Source organism: Camelina sativa, chromosome 2, assembly GCF_030686135.1.
Source record: "Camelina sativa cultivar CO46 ecotype springtype chromosome 2, ASM3068613v1".
Lineage (NCBI taxonomy): Eukaryota > Viridiplantae > Streptophyta > Magnoliopsida > Brassicales > Brassicaceae > Camelina > Camelina sativa.
The window spans coordinates 27,861,822-27,880,887 of NC_141881.1; the positions used below are offsets into that span (position 1 = coordinate 27,861,822).

Sequence of the window (19,066 nt, forward strand, 5' to 3'; positions counted from 1 at the left end):
TGCGACGGATTACGGACTCTTTTATATAGTCGTATATTTGCGACAAAACTGTGACTAGAGTTGGTAGTTGTAAATTTCCGACTAAACCGCAACGAAGTCTACTTAGGGACAATTTTGTGACTATATATAAGAGTCTTATGTTTACGACCGTTTTGGGATTAACGGTTGGGTCTGAGTTTAGCGACGGATTAAGGACGACCTATTAGTCCCAAAAGGGTTGCAAAGTCTGTTTTTAGTTTAGTAGCAGTTGAGTCGCAAAATAGTCGTTTATTAATGCGACTATGTTAAGACTCTTTTTGTAGTCGCTAAGGAGTTCGTGTTTAGTAACTATTGTGCCACTAATTTGTGAATTGGTGTAGTCACAAAATAGTCACATTATTTGAATTGGTTTAGTCACAAAATAGTCACATTATTTGAATTGGTTTAGTCACTAAATAGTCATATTTTTTTAATTGGTTTAGTCCCAAATCAGTAATGTTTTTAGCAATCCTAAATCAGATTAAATTTGGAAAATCAAATGCTAATAATCAAAAGGAGTGATGATTTAAAGTACCACACAAGCAAACTTATCATCCTAAACAAAAAGATCATCCTAAACAGTATTCAAAAGCAAGTTCATACATAAAGAGAAGGGGAATTAGAAGTTTAGTTGGAAGAAGTATTAGAGGTAGGGGAATTGGCATCTTGGTATTGTGCCTCCATCGGTGGGTTGTGCAGCTGGACTGGAGGCTGGTGTGGTGCCTCCATCGATGGGCTGTGCAGTGGTTGTAGGCGCCGTAGCTGGTTGGATGGCTGCAGGAGGAGAAACTGTAAATTCTGAGTATTCAGGAATTTTTTCAGAGATGAAGAGGACAAGCTTGTTGATCACAGCTTGAGACTCTCGGTGTTCCTGATCATGTCGTACATTCTCAGACTCATGTTCAGATATCTTGCGCCGAAGTTGATCTTGAAGCTCCGCAAGAGTTGCTGCAGAAGAGCTCGCATAACTCTCTTTCCTTTTTCCTTTCCTTCGTGTCTCACCAAGTGATCCAAGGCCAAATGGGTTACCTTTGGTATATTTTTGAGTACACTAAACCAAAAGATAAACATTCGCTAATCAACACAAACTAGAAAACCAAATGCAGAATCAACATCAAATATTCTAGGTTCCTAAGCATAGCTCATTAAACAATTTTAAGAAAACCAGGAGACTGTTAATCTAAGAATCAACATCAAACATCATTCACATTAAGAAACCAAAATTGACAAAGAAAAATGCACACACAAAAGACATAAACGAATTACCTAAAGGAATATTTCATTTCTTTCTTCAAGGGAAAGAGTTCGATGTGTTGAACTCTTTGAACCATCTGGACCATCATCGTCCGTTTCAGTTTGTCTCTCTTTTACGGTCTTCTCATAGGTTTCAGCAACTTGTTTGGCTTTTTGATCCACCAATGATCCATCGGGCCGAGTGTGTGTTTTAAGAAACACTTCGACCAGTGATACAGGACGTCCCAGCTCTTCCTCCTACAATGATAGTGAAACACATTAAATGATGGAAATTTTAGAAAAACTTTGAGGTGAAGTGGATGGAAAGAGTACTGTTATCATTTCTTGATAAATTTGGACATATGATTTCTGACCAGCTAAGTGTTTGTGCACTCCAAGGCCTCCACGGTCTGAGTTTCTGCACTGTGAAGCATTCTCACTCCTCTCCGTGGCATCAGGGGTGTTCCAATATTCGCACATAATAGGCCATAACTTATCACCAATCCATGGTGGTTGTACACCACTCCTCCTAACTTGACTGACAATGCCTTTCATCTTGTTCTTTGCTATCTTCAAGAAACCTTCTTTAACGAGCTCAGTAATCCCCACATCCCAATTATACTTCCGCTACAATAACACAAAACAGTTTAGTTAGCAAATTGACCAATTCATATATATATATAGAGTTAAGTGTTTAAAGCATTGTCAAAACTATAATTTGACTTACCGCAAATGTCCTGAAGTATCGCTCTTGAATGCGTTGTGGAGTAACCTTCCAACTGTAGTAAGGCCCATCAAACTTTCTCCTTAAGATTCAGCAATGACTCGAGAAAGCTTTCCTTTGTGCCGGTTAAACCTGTTACATTAACTGAGTAAGTCTACTTGAAAATATGAACCAATAACCTATTGAAACTATTGAATATCAAATAACAACCCATTACTGAACATGATCAAACTATTGAACATCAAATAACAACCGATTAGTAAACCGCAAACTATTACCGCAAACTAGTGAACACATTCATGATCAATAGTTTAGACTAGTGAACACAATCATTACCGCAAACTAGTGAACACATTCATTACCGCAAACTAGTGAACACATTCATTACCACAAACTAGTGAACACATTCACATAACAACGATTAGTCTCAGTTTCTATTTTTTGCAAAACCGAGTTTGAAATTTGACATACATGATCAGTAGTTTAGACTTAAAGCAAAGACAAGTTACCGCAAACATGATCAAACTATAGACACTTAAAGCAGTTTAAACTATAGACACTTAAACACAATTTAAACTAAACTTACAAAAGGAGAGAGTTTTTATACCATAACGTTTCGACTCCAGGGATAGGATGCTGAGACATGAGTGGTAGATGTTCTCGGCCTGGAAGAGCTAGCAAACCATCCAATAGTTCTTGGTAGTAATCGACATTTGGATTAGGGTTTTGCTGCTCTTTGTTTTCTTCTTCTTCGCCATTAGCTTCCTCCGGAACATCCTCCAATTGAGGTTGAGGATGAGGAACAGGTAGAGGCACTTGTTGAGGAATCGGAGGCAGGGTAAGTATTCGCCGCGGTGGAGGTGTACTCGACTCTGGATTTGTCCTCGACGGTGGAATTCTTCTCGACGGTGGATCTGTAGTCGGCGATGGACTCCTTACCGGCGTTGGATTTGTTGTCGGCGGAAACTGTGACGGACGGCTCTGATGTGAAGACTGTGTCGCAGAGTGTGTCGGTTCAGAAGGGTTTGACGAATGAGAAGAGGATCTAGGGTTAGAACCAGTGAAGATTCGGACACCGGTGGCTTTCTGGCACCGCGACCTCTGGAAGAAATCTTACCCTTAGGAGGCATTAGATCGAGAAAGAGGAAAACAATTGAGATAGAGAAAAAGTGAGGGTTGAGAGAAATCGATTGAAGATTGAGAGAGAAGGAGAAATAGATTTAGAGAAGGAAAACGATTTAGGGAAAGGGGAGGATTGAGAGAAATCGGTCGGAGAAGGATAGATTTCTCCGATTTGTTTGAGAGAGAGCAGATCGATGTTTGTGAGAGAGTAAACCCTAGAGGAAAGAATAGAAATCGATGTTTGTGAGAGTGAAGAAAAGAAATATCGTTTAAGTGTTTACTTAGTTATTAACGAAATTCAGACGCTAAGTAGTCACAAATGAATCACAAATTAATTGATTTAGGGAAAAAAACGCGAAACCAAATGATTCTCAAATTTCAGTAAATTTGTGGTGGGAACATAAACCGCTAAAATACCGTAAGAAACTAGTAGCAAAGTAGTCTCAAATTGTTACTCTTTTGTGACTATTTGAGATTAGTTGCAATCCAAAAGTTTGATTTTCACACATTATGAGCTGATTTGCAGCATAAATCACTCATCCTAGTAGTAAAAAGTATATACAATGGGCTTGTTCGTTTGGTTGATGCTGGCGGCTGCGGCAGCGGCAGCGGCTGCGTTTACATTTTTAACCGCTGAATTAAAACAACGTTTAAAAATGTTAGACGCAGGTCGCAGCGTTTGCCGCAGCGTCATGACGCAGGTACCTGCGGCAAGCAAACGAACAACCATATCTGCGTCTGCCGCAGCCGCAGCCGCAGGTACCTGCGGCAGCCAAACGAACAAGCCCAATATGAAGAGTTAGTAAAGCTTTGGTTTTAAAACACCATATTTACATTTTTCTCTAGATATACACATTATACCATTGGTTAAATGTATTAATTAAGATAGGTTTGGAACATATGCATGTTTGTATTGTCAACATTGAAATTTAATAACTTGAAAAAGTATTAGTGAGTAGATTCAAGTAAATTCAAGGAAAAATGTATAACTAAGGATGAAAATACATCTCAAATATGATTTTTGAGATACAAAAATATCAAGAGTGGAGAATACGTCGTAGAATAGTGGCTAATTCAGGTGTTAGTCGCTAAATCGTAAGAAACTAGTGGCAAAGTAGTCTCAAATTGTTACTCTTTTGTGACTATTTGAGATTAGTGGCAACCCAAAAGTTTGATTTTCACACATTATGAGCTGATTTGCAGCATAAATCACTCATCTTAGTAGTAAAAAGTATATACAATATGAAGAGTTAGTAAAGCTTTGGTTTTAAAACACTATATTTACATTTTTCTCTAGATATACACATTATACCATTGGTTAAATACTTAAATGTATTAGTTAAGATAGGTTTGGAACATATGCATGTTTGTATTGTCAACATTGAAATTTAATACCTTGAAAAAGTATTAGTGAGTAGATTCAGGCAAATGCAAGGATAAATGTATAACTAAGGATGAAAATACATCTCAAATATGATTTTTTAGATACAAAAATATCAAGAGTGGGGAATACGTCGTACAGTAGTGGCTAATTCAGGTGTTAGTCTTTAAATCGTAAGAAACTAGTGGCAAAGTACTCTCAAATTGTTACTCTTTTGTGACTATTTGAGATTAGAAGCAACCCAAAAGTTTGATTTTCACACATTAGGAGCTGATTTGCAGCATAAATCACTCATCTTAGTAGTAAAAAATATATACAATATGAAGAGTTTGTAAAGCTTTGGTTTTAAAACACCATATTTACATTTTTCTCTAGATATACACATTATACCATTGGTTAAATGTATTAGTTAAGATAGGTTTGGAACATATGCATGTTTGTCTTGTCAACATTGAAATCTAATACCTTGAAAAAGTATTAGTGAGTAGATTCAAGCAAATGCAATGAAAAATGTATAACTAAGGATGAAAATACATCTCAAATATGATTTATGAGATACAAAAATATCAAGAGTGGGGAATACGTCGTAGAATAGTGGCTAATTCAGGTGTTAGTCGCTAAATCGTAAGAAACTAGTGGCAAAGTAGTCTCAAATTGTTACTCTTTTGTGACTATTTGAGATTAGTAGCAACCCAAAAGTTTGTTTTTCTCACATTATGAGCTGATTTGCAGCATAAATCACTCATCTTAGTAGTAAAAAGTATATACAATATGAAGAGTTAGTAAAGCTTTGGTTTTCAAACACTATATTTACATTTTTCTCTAGATATACACATTATACCATTGGTTAAATGTATTAGTTAAGATAGGTTTGGAACATATGCATGTTTGTACTGTCAACATTGAAATTTAATAACTTGAAAATGTATTAGTGAGTAGATTCAAGCAAATGCAAGGATAAATGTATAACTAAGGATGAAAATACATCTCAAATATGATTTTTGAGATACAAAAATATCAAGAGTGGGGAATACGTCGTAGAATAGTGGCTAATTCAGGTGTTAGTCGCTAAATCGTAAGAAACTAGTGGCAAAGTAGTCTCAAATTGTTACTCTTTTGTGACTATTTGAGATTAGTTGCAATCCAAAAGTTTGATTTTCACGCATTATGAGCTGATTTGCAGCATAAATCACTCATCCTAGTAGTAAAAAGTATATACAATGGACTTGTTCGTTTGGTTGACGCTGGCGGCTGCGGCAGCGGCAGCGGTTGCGTTTACGTTTTTAACCGCTGAATTAAAACAACGTTTAAAAATGTTTGACGCAGGTCGCAGCGTTTGCCGCAGCGTCATGACGCAGGTACCTGCGGCAAGCAAACGAACAACCATATCTGTGTCTGCCGCAGCCGCAGGTACCTGCGGCAGCCAAACGAACAAGCCCAATATGAAGAGTTAGTAAAGCTTTGGTTTTAAAACACCATATTTACAATTTTCTCTAGATATACACATTATACCATTGGTTAAATGTATTAGTTAAGATAGGTTTGGAACATATGCATGTTTGTATTGTCAACATTGAAATTTAATACCTTGAAAAAGTATTAGTGAGTAGATTCAAGCAAATGCAAGGATAAATGTATAACTAAGGATGAAAATACATCTCAAATATTATTTTTGAGATACAAAAATATCAAGAGTGGGGAATACGTCGTAGAATAGTGGTAATTCAGGTGTTAGTCGCTAAATCGTAAGAAACTAGTGGAAAAGTAGTCTCAAATTGTTACTCTTTTGTGACTATTTGAGATTAGTAGCAACCCAAAAGTTTGATTTTCACACATTATTAGCTGATTTGCAGCATAAATCACTCATCTTAGTAGTAAAAAGTATATACAATATGAAGAGTTAGTAAAGCTTTGGTTTTAAAACACCATATTTACATTTTTCTCTAGATATACACATTATACCATTGGTTAAATGTATTAATTAAGATAGGTTTGGAACATATTCATGTTTGTATTGTCAACATTGAAATTTAATAACTTGAAAAAGTATTAGTGAGTAGATTCAAGCAAATTCAAGGAAAAATGTATAACTAAGGATGAAAATACATCTCAAATATGATTATTGAGATACAAAAATATCAAGAGTGGAGAATACGTCGTAGAATAGTGGCTAATTCAGGTGTTAGTCGCTAAATCGTAAGAAACTAGTGGCAAAGTAGTCTCAAATTGTTACTCTTTTGTGACTATTTGAGATTAGTGGCAGTCCAAAAGTTTGATTTTCACACATTATGAGCTGATTTGCAGCATAAATCACTCATCTTAGTAGTAAAAAGTATATACGCTATGAAGAGTTTGTAAAGCTTTGGTTTTAAAACACCATATTTACATTTTTCTCTAGATATACACATTATACCATTGGTTAAATGTATTAATTAAGATAGGTTTGGAACATATGCATGTTTGTATTGTCAACATTGAAATTTAATAACTTGAAAAAGTATTAGTGAGTAGATTCAAGCAAATTCAAGGAAAAATGTATAACTAAGGATGAAAATACATCTCAAATATGATTTTTGAGATACAAAAATATCAAGAGTGGAGAATACGTCGTAGAATAGTGGCTAATTCAGGTGTTAGTCGCTAAATCGTAAGAAACTAGTGGCAAAGTAGTCTCAAATTGTTACTCTTTTGTGACTATTTGAGATTAGTGGCAACCCAAAAGTTTGATTTTCACACATTATGAGCTGATTTGCAGCATAAATCACTCATCTTAGTAGTAAAAAGTATATACAATATGAAGAGTTAGTAAAGCTTTGGTTTTAAAACACTATATTTACATTTTTCTCTAGATATACACATTATACCATTGGTTAAATACTTAAATGTATTAGTTAAGATAGGTTTGGAACATATGCATGTTTGTATTGTCAACATTGAAATTTAATACCTTGAAAAAGTATTAGTGAGTAGATTCAGGCAAATGCAAGGATAAATGTATAACTAAGGATGAAAATACATCTCAAATATGATTTTTTAGATACAAAAATATCAAGAGTGGGGAATACGTCGTACAGTAGTGGCTAATTCAGGTGTTAGTCTTTAAATCGTAAGAAACTAGTGGCAAAGTACTCTCAAATTGTTACTCTTTTGTGACTATTTGAGATTAGAAGCAACCCAAAAGTTTGATTTTCACACATTAGGAGCTGATTTGCAGCATAAATCACTCATCTTAGTAGTAAAAAATATATACAATATGAAGAGTTTGTAAAGCTTTGGTTTTAAAACACCATATTTACATTTTTCTCTAGATATACACATTATACCATTGGTTAAATGTATTAGTTAAGATAGGTTTGGAACATATGCATGTTTGTCTTGTCAACATTGAAATCTAATACCTTGAAAAAGTATTAGTGAGTAGATTCAAGCAAATGCAATGAAAAATGTATAACTAAGGATGAAAATACATCTCAAATATGATTTATGAGATACAAAAATATCAAGAGTGGGGAATACGTCGTAGAATAGTGGCTAATTCAGGTGTTAGTCGCTAAATCGTAAGAAACTAGTGGCAAAGTAGTCTCAAATTGTTACTCTTTTGTGACTATTTGAGATTAGTAGCAACCCAAAAGTTTGTTTTTCTCACATTATGAGCTGATTTGCAGCATAAATCACTCATCTTAGTAGTAAAAAGTATATACAATATGAAGAGTTAGTAAAGCTTTGGTTTTCAAACACTATATTTACATTTTTCTCTAGATATACACATTATACCATTGGTTAAATGTATTAGTTAAGATAGGTTTGGAACATATGCATGTTTGTACTGTCAACATTGAAATTTAATAACTTGAAAATGTATTAGTGAGTAGATTCAAGCAAATGCAAGGATAAATGTATAACTAAGGATGAAAATACATCTCAAATATGATTTTTGAGATACAAAAATATCAAGAGTGGGGAATACGTCGTAGAATAGTGGCTAATTCAGGTGTTAGTCGCTAAATCGTAAGAAACTAGTGGCAAAGTAGTCTCAAATTGTTACTCTTTTGTGACTATTTGAGATTAGTTGCAATCCAAAAGTTTGATTTTCACGCATTATGAGCTGATTTGCAGCATAAATCACTCATCCTAGTAGTAAAAAGTATATACAATGGACTTGTTCGTTTGGTTGACGCTGGCGGCTGCGGCAGCGGCAGCGGTTGCGTTTACGTTTTTAACCGCTGAATTAAAACAACGTTTAAAAATGTTAGACGCAGGTCGCAGCGTTTGCCGCAGCGTCATGACGCAGGTACCTGCGGCAAGCAAACGAACAACCATATCTGTGTCTGCCGCAGCCGCAGGTACCTGCGGCAGCCAAACGAACAAGCCCAATATGAAGAGTTAGTAAAGCTTTGGTTTTAAAACACCATATTTACAATTTTCTCTAGATATACACATTATACCATTGGTTAAATGTATTAGTTAAGATAGGTTTGGAACATATGCATGTTTGTATTGTCAACATTGAAATTTAATACCTTGAAAAAGTATTAGTGAGTAGATTCAAGCAAATGCAAGGATAAATGTATAACTAAGGATGAAAATACATCTCAAATATTATTTTTGAGATACTAAAATATCAAGAGTGGGGAATACGTCGTAGAATAGTGGTAATTCAGGTGTTAGTCGCTAAATCGTAAGAAACTAGTGGAAAAGTAGTCTCAAATTGTTACTCTTTTGTGACTATTTGAGATTAGTAGCAACCCAAAAGTTTGATTTTCACACATTATTAGCTGATTTGCAGCATAAATCACTCATCTTAGTAGTAAAAAGTATATACAATATGAAGAGTTAGTAAAGCTTTGGTTTTAAAACACCATATTTACATTTTTCTCTAGATATACACATTATACCATTGGTTAAATGTATTAATTAAGATAGGTTTGGAACATATTCATGTTTGTATTGTCAACATTGAAATTTAATAACTTGAAAAAGTATTAGTGAGTAGATTCAAGCAAATTCAAGGAAAAATGTATAACTAAGGATGAAAATACATCTCAAATATGATTATTGAGATACAAAAATATCAAGAGTGGAGAATACGTCGTAGAATAGTGGCTAATTCAGGTGTTAGTCGCTAAATCGTAAGAAACTAGTGGCAAAGTAGTCACAAATTGTTACTCTTTTGTGACTATTTGAGATTAGTGGCAATCCAAAAGTTTGATTTTCACACATTATGAGCTGATTTGCAGCATAAATCACTCATCTTAGTAGTAAAAAGTATATACGCTATGAAGAGTTTGTAAAGCTTTGGTTTTAAAACACCATATTTACATTTTTCTCTAGATATACACATTATACCATTGGTTAAATGTATTAATTAAGATAGGTTTGGAACATATGCATGTTTGTATTGTCAACATTGAAATTTAATAACTTGAAAAAGTATTAGTGAGTAGATTCAAGCAAATTCAAGGAAAAATGTATAACTAAGGATGAAAATACATCTCAAATATGATTTTTGAGATACAAAAATATCAAGAGTGGGGAATACGTCGTAGAATAGTGGCTAATTCAGGTGTTAGTCGCTAAATCGTAAGAAACTAGTGGAAAAGTAGTCTCAAATTGTTACTCTTTTGTGACTATTTGAGATTAGTAGCAACCCAAAAGTTTGATTTTCACACATTATGAGCTGATTTGCAGCATAAATCACTCATCTTAGTAGTAAAAAATTTATACAATATGAAGAGTTAGTAAAGCTTTTGTTTTAAACCACCATATTTACATTTTTCTCTAGATATACACATTATACCATTGGTTAAATACTTAAATGTATTAGTGAAGATAGGTTTGGAACATATGCATGTTTGTATTGTCAACATTGAAATTTAATACCTTAAAAAAGTATTAGTGAGTAGATTCAAGCAAATGCAAGGATAAATGTATAACTAAGGATGAAAATACATCTCAAATATGATTTTTGAGATACAAAAATATCAAGAGTGGGGAATACGTCGTAGAATAGTGGCTAATTCAGGTGTTAGTCGCTAAATCGTAAGAAAATAGTGGCAAAGTAGTCTCAAATTGTTACTCTTTTGTGACTATTTGAGATTAGTAGCAACCCAAAAGTTTGATTTTCACACATTATTAGCTGATTTGCAGCATAAATCACTCATCTTAGTAGTAAAAAATATATACAATATGAAGAGTTTGTAAAGCTTTGGTTTTAAAACACCATATTTACATTTTTCTCTAGATATACACATTATACCATTGGTTAAATGTATTAGTTAAGATAGGTTTGGAACATATGCATGTTTGTACTGTCAACATTGAAATCTAATACCTTGAAAATGTATTAGTGAGTAGATTCAAGCAAATGCAATGAAAAATGTATAACTAAGGATGAAAATACATCTCAAATATGATTTATGAGATACAAAAATATCAAGAGTGGGGAATACGTCGTAGAATAGTGGCTAATTCAGGTGTTAGTCGCTAAATCGTAAGAAACTAGTGGCAAAGTAGTCTCAAATTGTTACTCTTTTGTGACTATTTGAGATTAGTTGCAACCCAAAAGTTTGTTTTTCTCACATTATGAGCTGATTTGCAGCATAAATCACTCATCTTAGTAGTAAAAAGTATATACAATATGAAGAGTTAGTAAAGCTTTGGTTTTCAAACACTATATTTACATTTTTCTCTAGATATACACATTATACCATTGGTTAAATGTATTAGTTAAGATAGGTTTGGAACATATGCATGTTTGTATTGTCAACATTGAAATTTAATACCTTGAAAAAGTATTAGTGAGTAGATTCAAGCAAATGCAAGGATAAATGTATAACTAAGGATGAAAATACATCTCAAATATGATTTTTGAGATACAAAAATATCAAGAGTGGGGAATACGTCGTAGAATAGTGGTAATTCAGGTGTTAGTCGCTAAATCGTAAGAAACTAGTGGAAAAGTAGTCTCAAATTGTTACTCTTTTGTGACTATTTGAGATTAGTAGCAACCCAAAAGTTTGATTTTCACACATTATTAGCTGATTTGCAGCATAAATCACTCATCTTAGTAGTAAAAAGTATATACAATATGAAGAGTTAGTAAAGCTTTGGTTTTAAAACACCATATTTACATTTTTCTCTAGATATACACATTATACCATTGGTTAAATGTATTAATTAAGATAGGTTTGGAACATATTCATGTTTGTATTGTCAACATTGAAATTTAATAACTTGAAAATGTATTAGTGAGTAGATTCAAGCAAATTCAAGGAAAAATGTATAACTAAGGATGAAAATACATCTCAAATATGATTTATGAGATACAAAAATATCAAGAGTGGGGAATACGTCGTAGAATAGTGGCTAATTCAGGTGTTAGTCGCTAAATCGTAAGAAACTAGTGGCAAAGTAGTCTCAAATTGTTACTCTTTTGTGACTATTTGAGATTAGTAGCAACCCAAAAGTTTGTTTTTCTCACATTATGAGCTGATTTGCAGCATAAATCACTCATCTTAGTAGTAAAGAATATATACAATATGAAGAGTTTGTAAAGCTTTGGTTTTAAAACACCATATTTACATTTTTCTCTAGATATACACATTATACCATTGGTTAAATGTATTAGTTAAGATAGGTTTGGAACATATGCATGTTTGTATTGTCAACATTGAAATTTAATACCTTGAAAAAGTATTAGTGAGTAGATTCAAGCAAATGCAAGGAAAAATGTATAACTAAGGATGAAAATACATCTCAAATATGATTTTTGAGATAAAAAAATATCAAGAGTGGGGAATACGTCGTAGAATAGTGGCTAATTCAGGTGTTAGTCGCTAAATCGTAAGAAACTAGTGGCAAAGTAGTCTCAAATTGTTACTCTTTTGTGACTATTTGAGATTAGTAGCAACCCAAAAGTTTGATTTTCACACATTATTAGCTGATTTGCAGCATAAATCACTCATCTTAGTAGTAAAAAATATATACAATATGAAGAGTTTGTAAAGCTTTGGTTTTAAAACACCATATTTACATTTTTCTCTAGATATACACATTATACCATTGGTTAAATGTATTAGTTAAGATAGGTTTGGAACATATGCATGTTTGTACTGTCAACATTGAAATCTAATACCTTGAAAATGTATTAGTGAGTAGATTCAAGCAAATGCAATGAAAAATGTATAACTAAGGATGAAAATACATCTCAAATATGATTTATGAGATACAAAAATATCAAGAGTGGGGAATACGTCGTAGAATAGTGGCTAATTCAGGTGTTAGTCGCTAAATCGTAAGAAACTAGTGGCAAAGTAGTCTCAAATTGTTACTCTTTTGTGACTATTTGAGATTAGTTGCAACCCAAAAGTTTGTTTTTCTCACATTATGAGCTGATTTGCAGCATAAATCACTCATCTTAGTAGTAAAAAGTATATACAATATGAAGAGTTAGTAAAGCTTTGGTTTTCAAACACTATATTTACATTTTTCTCTAGATATACACATTATACCATTGGTTAAATGTATTAGTTAAGATAGGTTTGGAACATATGCATGTTTGTATTGTCAACATTGAAATTTAATACCTTGAAAAAGTATTAGTGAGTAGATTCAAGCAAATGCAAGGATAAATGTATAACTAAGGATGAAAATACATCTCAAATATGATTTTTGAGATACAAAAATATCAAGAGTGGGGAATACGTCGTAGAATAGTGGTAATTCAGGTGTTAGTCGCTAAATCGTAAGAAACTAGTGGAAAAGTAGTCTCAAATTGTTACTCTTTTGTGACTATTTGAGATTAGTAGCAACCCAAAAGTTTGATTTTCACACATTATTAGCTGATTTGCAGCATAAATCACTCATCTTAGTAGTAAAAAGTATATACAATATGAAGAGTTAGTAAAGCTTTGGTTTTAAAACACCATATTTACATTTTTCTCTAGATATACACATTATACCATTGGTTAAATGTATTAATTAAGATAGGTTTGGAACATATTCATGTTTGTATTGTCAACATTGAAATTTAATAACTTGAAAATGTATTAGTGAGTAGATTCAAGCAAATTCAAGGAAAAATGTATAACTAAGGATGAAAATACATCTCAAATATGATTTATGAGATACAAAAATATCAAGAGTGGGGAATACGTCGTAGAATAGTGGCTAATTCAGGTGTTAGTCGCTAAATCGTAAGAAACTAGTGGCAAAGTAGTCTCAAATTGTTACTCTTTTGTGACTATTTGAGATTAGTAGCAACCCAAAAGTTTGTTTTTCTCACATTATGAGCTGATTTGCAGCATAAATCACTCATCTTAGTAGTAAAGAATATATACAATATGAAGAGTTTGTAAAGCTTTGGTTTTAAAACACCATATTTACATTTTTCTCTAGATATACACATTATACCATTGGTTAAATGTATTAGTTAAGATAGGTTTGGAACATATGCATGTTTGTATTGTCAACATTGAAATTTAATACCTTGAAAAAGTATTAGTGAGTAGATTCAAGCAAATGCAAGGAAAAATGTATAACTAAGGATGAAAATACATCTCAAATATGATTTTTGAGATAAAAAAATATCAAGAGTGGGGAATACGTCGTAGAATAGTGGCTAATTCAGGTGTTAGTCGCTAAATCGTAAGAAACTAGTGGCAAAGTAGTCTCAAATTGTTACTCTTTTGTGACTATTTGAGATTAGTAGCAACCCAAAAGTTTGATTTTCTCACATTATGAGCTGATTTGCAGCATAAATCACTCATCTTAGTAGTAAAAAGTATATACAATATGAATAGTTAGTAAAGCTTTGGTTTTAAAACACTATATTTACATTTTTCTCTAGATATACACATTATACCATTGGTTAAATGTATTAGTTAAGATAGGTTTGGAACATATGCATGTTTGTATTGTCAACATTAAAATTTAATACCTTGAAAAAGTATTAGTGAGTAGATTCAAGCAAATACAAGGATAAATGTATAACTAAGGATGAAAATACATCTCAAATATGATTTTTGAGATATAAAAATATCAAGAGTGGGGAATACGTAGTAGAATAGTGGCTAATTCAGGTGTTAGTCGCTAAATCATAAGAAACTAGTGGCAAAGTAGTCTCAAATTGTTACTCTTTTGTGACTATTTGAGATTAGTAGCAACCTAAAAGTTTGATTTTTACACATTATGAGCTGATTTGCAGCATAAATTACTCATCTTAGAAGTAGAAAGTATATACAATATGAAGAGTTAGTAAAGCTTTGGTTTTAAAACACCATATTTACATTTTTCTCTAGATATACACATTTTACCATTGGTTAAATACTTAAATGTATTAGTTAAGATAGGTTTGGACTATTTGAGATTAGTAGCAACCTAAAAGTTTGATTTTTACACATTATGAGCTGATTTGCAGCATAAATCACTCATCTTAGAAGTAGAAAGTATATACAATATGAAGAGTTAGTAAAGCTTTGGTTTTAAAACACCATATTTACATTTTTCTCTAGATATACACATTTTACCATTGGTTAAATACTTAAATGTATTAGTTAAGATAGGTTTGGAACATATGCATGTTTGTATTGTCAACATTGAAATTTAATACCTTGAAAAGTATTAGTGAGTAGATTCAAGCAAATGCAAGGATAAATGTATAACTAAGGATGAAAATACATCTCAAATATGATTTTTGAGATACAAAAATATCAAGAGTGGGGAATACGGCGTAGTATAGTGGCTAATTCAGGTGTTAGTCTTTAAATCGTAAGAAACTAGTGGCAAAGTAGTCTCAAATTGTTACTCTTTTGTGACTATTTGAGATTAGTAGCAACCCAAAAATTTGATTTTCACACATTATGAGCTGATTTGCAGCATAAATCACTCATCTTAGTAGTAAAAAATTTATACAATATGAAGAGTTTGTAAAGCTTTGGTTTTAAAACACCATATTTACATTTTTCTCTAGATATACACATTGTACCATTGGTTAAATGTATTAGTTAAGATAGGTTTGGAACATATGCATGTTTGTATTGTCAACATTGAAATTTAATACCTTGAAAAAGTATTAGCGAGTAGATTCAAGCAAATGCAAGGATAAATGTATAACTAAGGATGAAAATACATCTCAAATATGATTTTTGAGATACAAAAATATCAAGAGTGGGGAATACGTCGTAGAATAGTGGCTAATTCAGGTGTTAGTCTTTAAATCTTAAGAAACTAGTGGCAAAGTAGTCTCAAATTGTTACTCTTTTGTGACTATTTGAGATTAGTAGCATCCCAAAAGTTTGATTTTCACACATTATGAGCTGATTTGCAGCATAAATCACTCATCTTAGTAGTAAAAAATATATACAATATGAAGAGTTTGTAAAGCTTTGGTTTTAAAACACCATATTTACATTTTTCTCTAGATATACACATTATACCATTGGTTAAATGTATTAGTTAAGATAGGTTTGGAACATATGCATGTCTGTATTGTCAACATTGAAATTTAATACCTTGAAAAAGTATTAGTGAGTAGATTCAAGCAAATGCAAGGATAAATGTATAACTAAGGATGAAAATACATCTCAAATATGATTTTTAAGATACAAAAATATCAAGAGTGGGGAATACGTCGTAGAATAGTGGCTAATTCAGGTGTTAGTCGCTAAATCGTAAGAAACTATTGGCAAAGTAGTCTCAAATTGTTACTCTTTTGTGACTATTTGAGATTAGTAGCAGCCCAAAAGTTTGATTCTCTCACATTATGAGCTGATTTGCAGCATAAATCACTCATCTTAGTAGTAAAAAGTATATACAATATGAAGAGTTAGTAAAGCTTTGGTTTTCAAACACTATATTTACATTTTTCTCTAGATATACACATTATACCATTGGTTAAATGTATTAGTTAAGATAGGTTTGGAACATATGCATGTTTGTATTGTCAACATTGAAATTTAATACCTTGAAAAAGTATTAGTGAGTAGATTCAAGCAAATGCAAGGATAAATGTATAACTAAGGATGAAAATACATCTCAAATATGATTTTTGAGATACAAAAATATCAAGAGTGGGGAATACGTCGTAGAATAGTGGCTAATTCAGGTGTTAGTCTTTAAATCGTAAGAAACTAGTGGCAAAGTAGTCTCAAATTGTTACTCTTTTGTGACTATTTGAGATTAGTAGCAACCCAAAAGTTTGATTTTCACACATTATGAGCTAATTTGCAGCATAAATCACTCATCTTAGTAGTAAAAAATATATACAATATGAAGAGTTTGTAAAGCTTTTGTTTTAAAACACCATATTTACATTTTTTTTTCTAGATATACACATTATACCATTGGTTAAATGTATTAGTTAAGATAAGTTTGGAACATATGCATGTTTGTATTGTCAACATTGAAATTTAATACCTTGAAAAAGTATTAGTGAGTAGATTCAAGCAAATGCAAGGATAAATGTATAACTAAGGATGAAAATACATCTCAAATATGATTTTTGAGATACAAAAATATCAAGAGTGGGGAATACGTCGTAGAATAGTGGCTAATTCAGGTGTTAGTCGCTAAATCGTAAGAAACTAGTGGCAAAGTAGTCTCAAATTGTTACTCTTTTGTGACTATTTGAGATTAGTGGCAACCCAAAAGTTTGATTTTCACACATTATGAGCTGATTTGCAGCATAAATCACTCATCTTAGTCATATCTGTCTTTGTAAATCACAAGTTAGCAAACCAACCTTGTCTTAGCTTAAGCTAGAATTGATTCTTGTTAATTCTAACTAAAAGCCAGAACACCGTCTGTAACATGAGATCTTAATATAAAAGGTTAACTAGAAAAAAAGCTCATGATGAATAAGGGGCAATGTGCAGTTGTTGATACAACAAACACCTAATTTCATCAAACCATATGCTAAATATATTAAAATCATACAGTTTTATAAAAATCAAAGATTGCTATTGAACCAAAATTTTCGTTCAGGCATTTTATCGAACAGTTTGCATACAACACAAATTGTTTCGTAAAACAGCCACAAAAACAAGGATCAAATTGCTCCTATCATCTAAATAAAACCTGTGGATGGATTCCAAATATTGAACGGAGATAAAGAAACTCAGATTCTATCAGCGGAAAGAAACTTCCTAAAGATTCATTCACAAACAATATTTCTGGATCTGATCAGGAAAAAAAAAACACACACACACAAATCAATAATCAAATTACCTTGATTCAATCTACACGTATACGCGATTCCTGAAAGATTCAGCTTAGTTTTCCAGCAATCGGCCGCTTGACAGAGAGAGAACTGTAGTCTGATCTCTTTTTCTCGACCGTTGCCAGTGGAAGAAATATCTAGGATTTTGGTCTCTTTATATAAAGAAGAAAACGAATCGCAATTCGCAAGTATTATATTGGGCCCATAAACCCAACCTATTTTGGGCTGAAAGTTCGGTCGCATCTCTGTATTCTTTTCAAGCAAGCGTTTAAAACTAGTATTGAACTTTTTAAAATATAATATTTTAATAAAGATATCAAAATAATACACTTGCTACCATGACAATATTTTAAAAAGGCTATTGGTCACTCAACGGTACATTGTAAAATAACAAAAAATATTTTCTAAAACATGTTAGTAATTTATATCTGTGCAAAGAAACGTGGTTTACTTACTACTAATATATGTTAAATAGACATATATTATAAATACTAGATTAAGATCCGTGCTAGAGCATGGTTTAAAATTCATTTTATTTATATTTTTTTTATATAAAATATAATTTATATTATTGTTTTTAAAAGTTTTTTTTGGATAAAACATTATGCAATAAAACTAGATTAGGACTCGTGCTAGAGGGTTAAAATTCTTTTTATTTTAATTAGTCATATTCTAAAATAAAATATAATTCATATGATTGTTTTTAAAAGTTTTTTGGATAAAACATTATGCAATAAAATCATATGCTAAATATGATGGCTTGAAAAAAAACACATATTTTGTAAGTTTATATTGTTAATTTAGTAATTTTATTTATGAGAAATGGTTATGTTTGTTGTTTGTTTTTATTTTAATTTTTGAACATGTTTGGTGAAAGTTTTTTAATATGACCCGTGCTTAGGTAAGATTTTATTTTCAACTACACAATAAGATCTCGGAAATCACGATTAAGTATGATAAATTGCCAAGATTTTATTCCTTTTTTATGCCTAACAGTATATATTTTGTAACAATACATGGAATACTAAAGATTTTGTTTTGGAAATTGTATAAATCATTGGAATATTTTCTTTAAGAGGATTCTTTGGGATATTCTTAAGTGTATTCATATAGACCAATTAATCTATAACTTTTTTTGTAACCGGTTATTTAATGTATAGCCTATTCTGTAACCAACTTATAAAAATTATATAGTCTACAAAAAAAGGTTGTGTACTTCCGTTTTATTATATAGGAGATCATATGCTAAATATGAAGGCTTGAAAAAAAACACCTAATTTGTAAGTTTTATATTGTTAATGATTCTAGATAAGTATCCGTGCTATAACACTGATTAAATTTTATTTTGTAATCTATCTTGTAAGCCACTATT

The 19,066-nt window shown here is 31.9% G+C and overlaps 1 long non-coding RNA gene across 1 annotated transcript; it reads right to left on the reverse strand.

Moving 5' to 3' along the window:
- Positions 1 to 477: 477 nt before the first annotated feature.
- On the reverse strand, positions 478 to 17,817 carry LOC147949285 (uncharacterized). Its single transcript, XR_015574490.1, has 5 exons — positions 17,703 to 17,817; positions 1,979 to 2,107; positions 1,626 to 1,878; positions 1,285 to 1,509; positions 478 to 1,069 (listed from the first exon to the last, which is right to left on the reverse strand). It is a non-coding gene; the product is annotated as an uncharacterized LOC147949285 (long non-coding RNA).
- Positions 17,818 to 19,066: the final 1,249 nt, after the last annotated feature.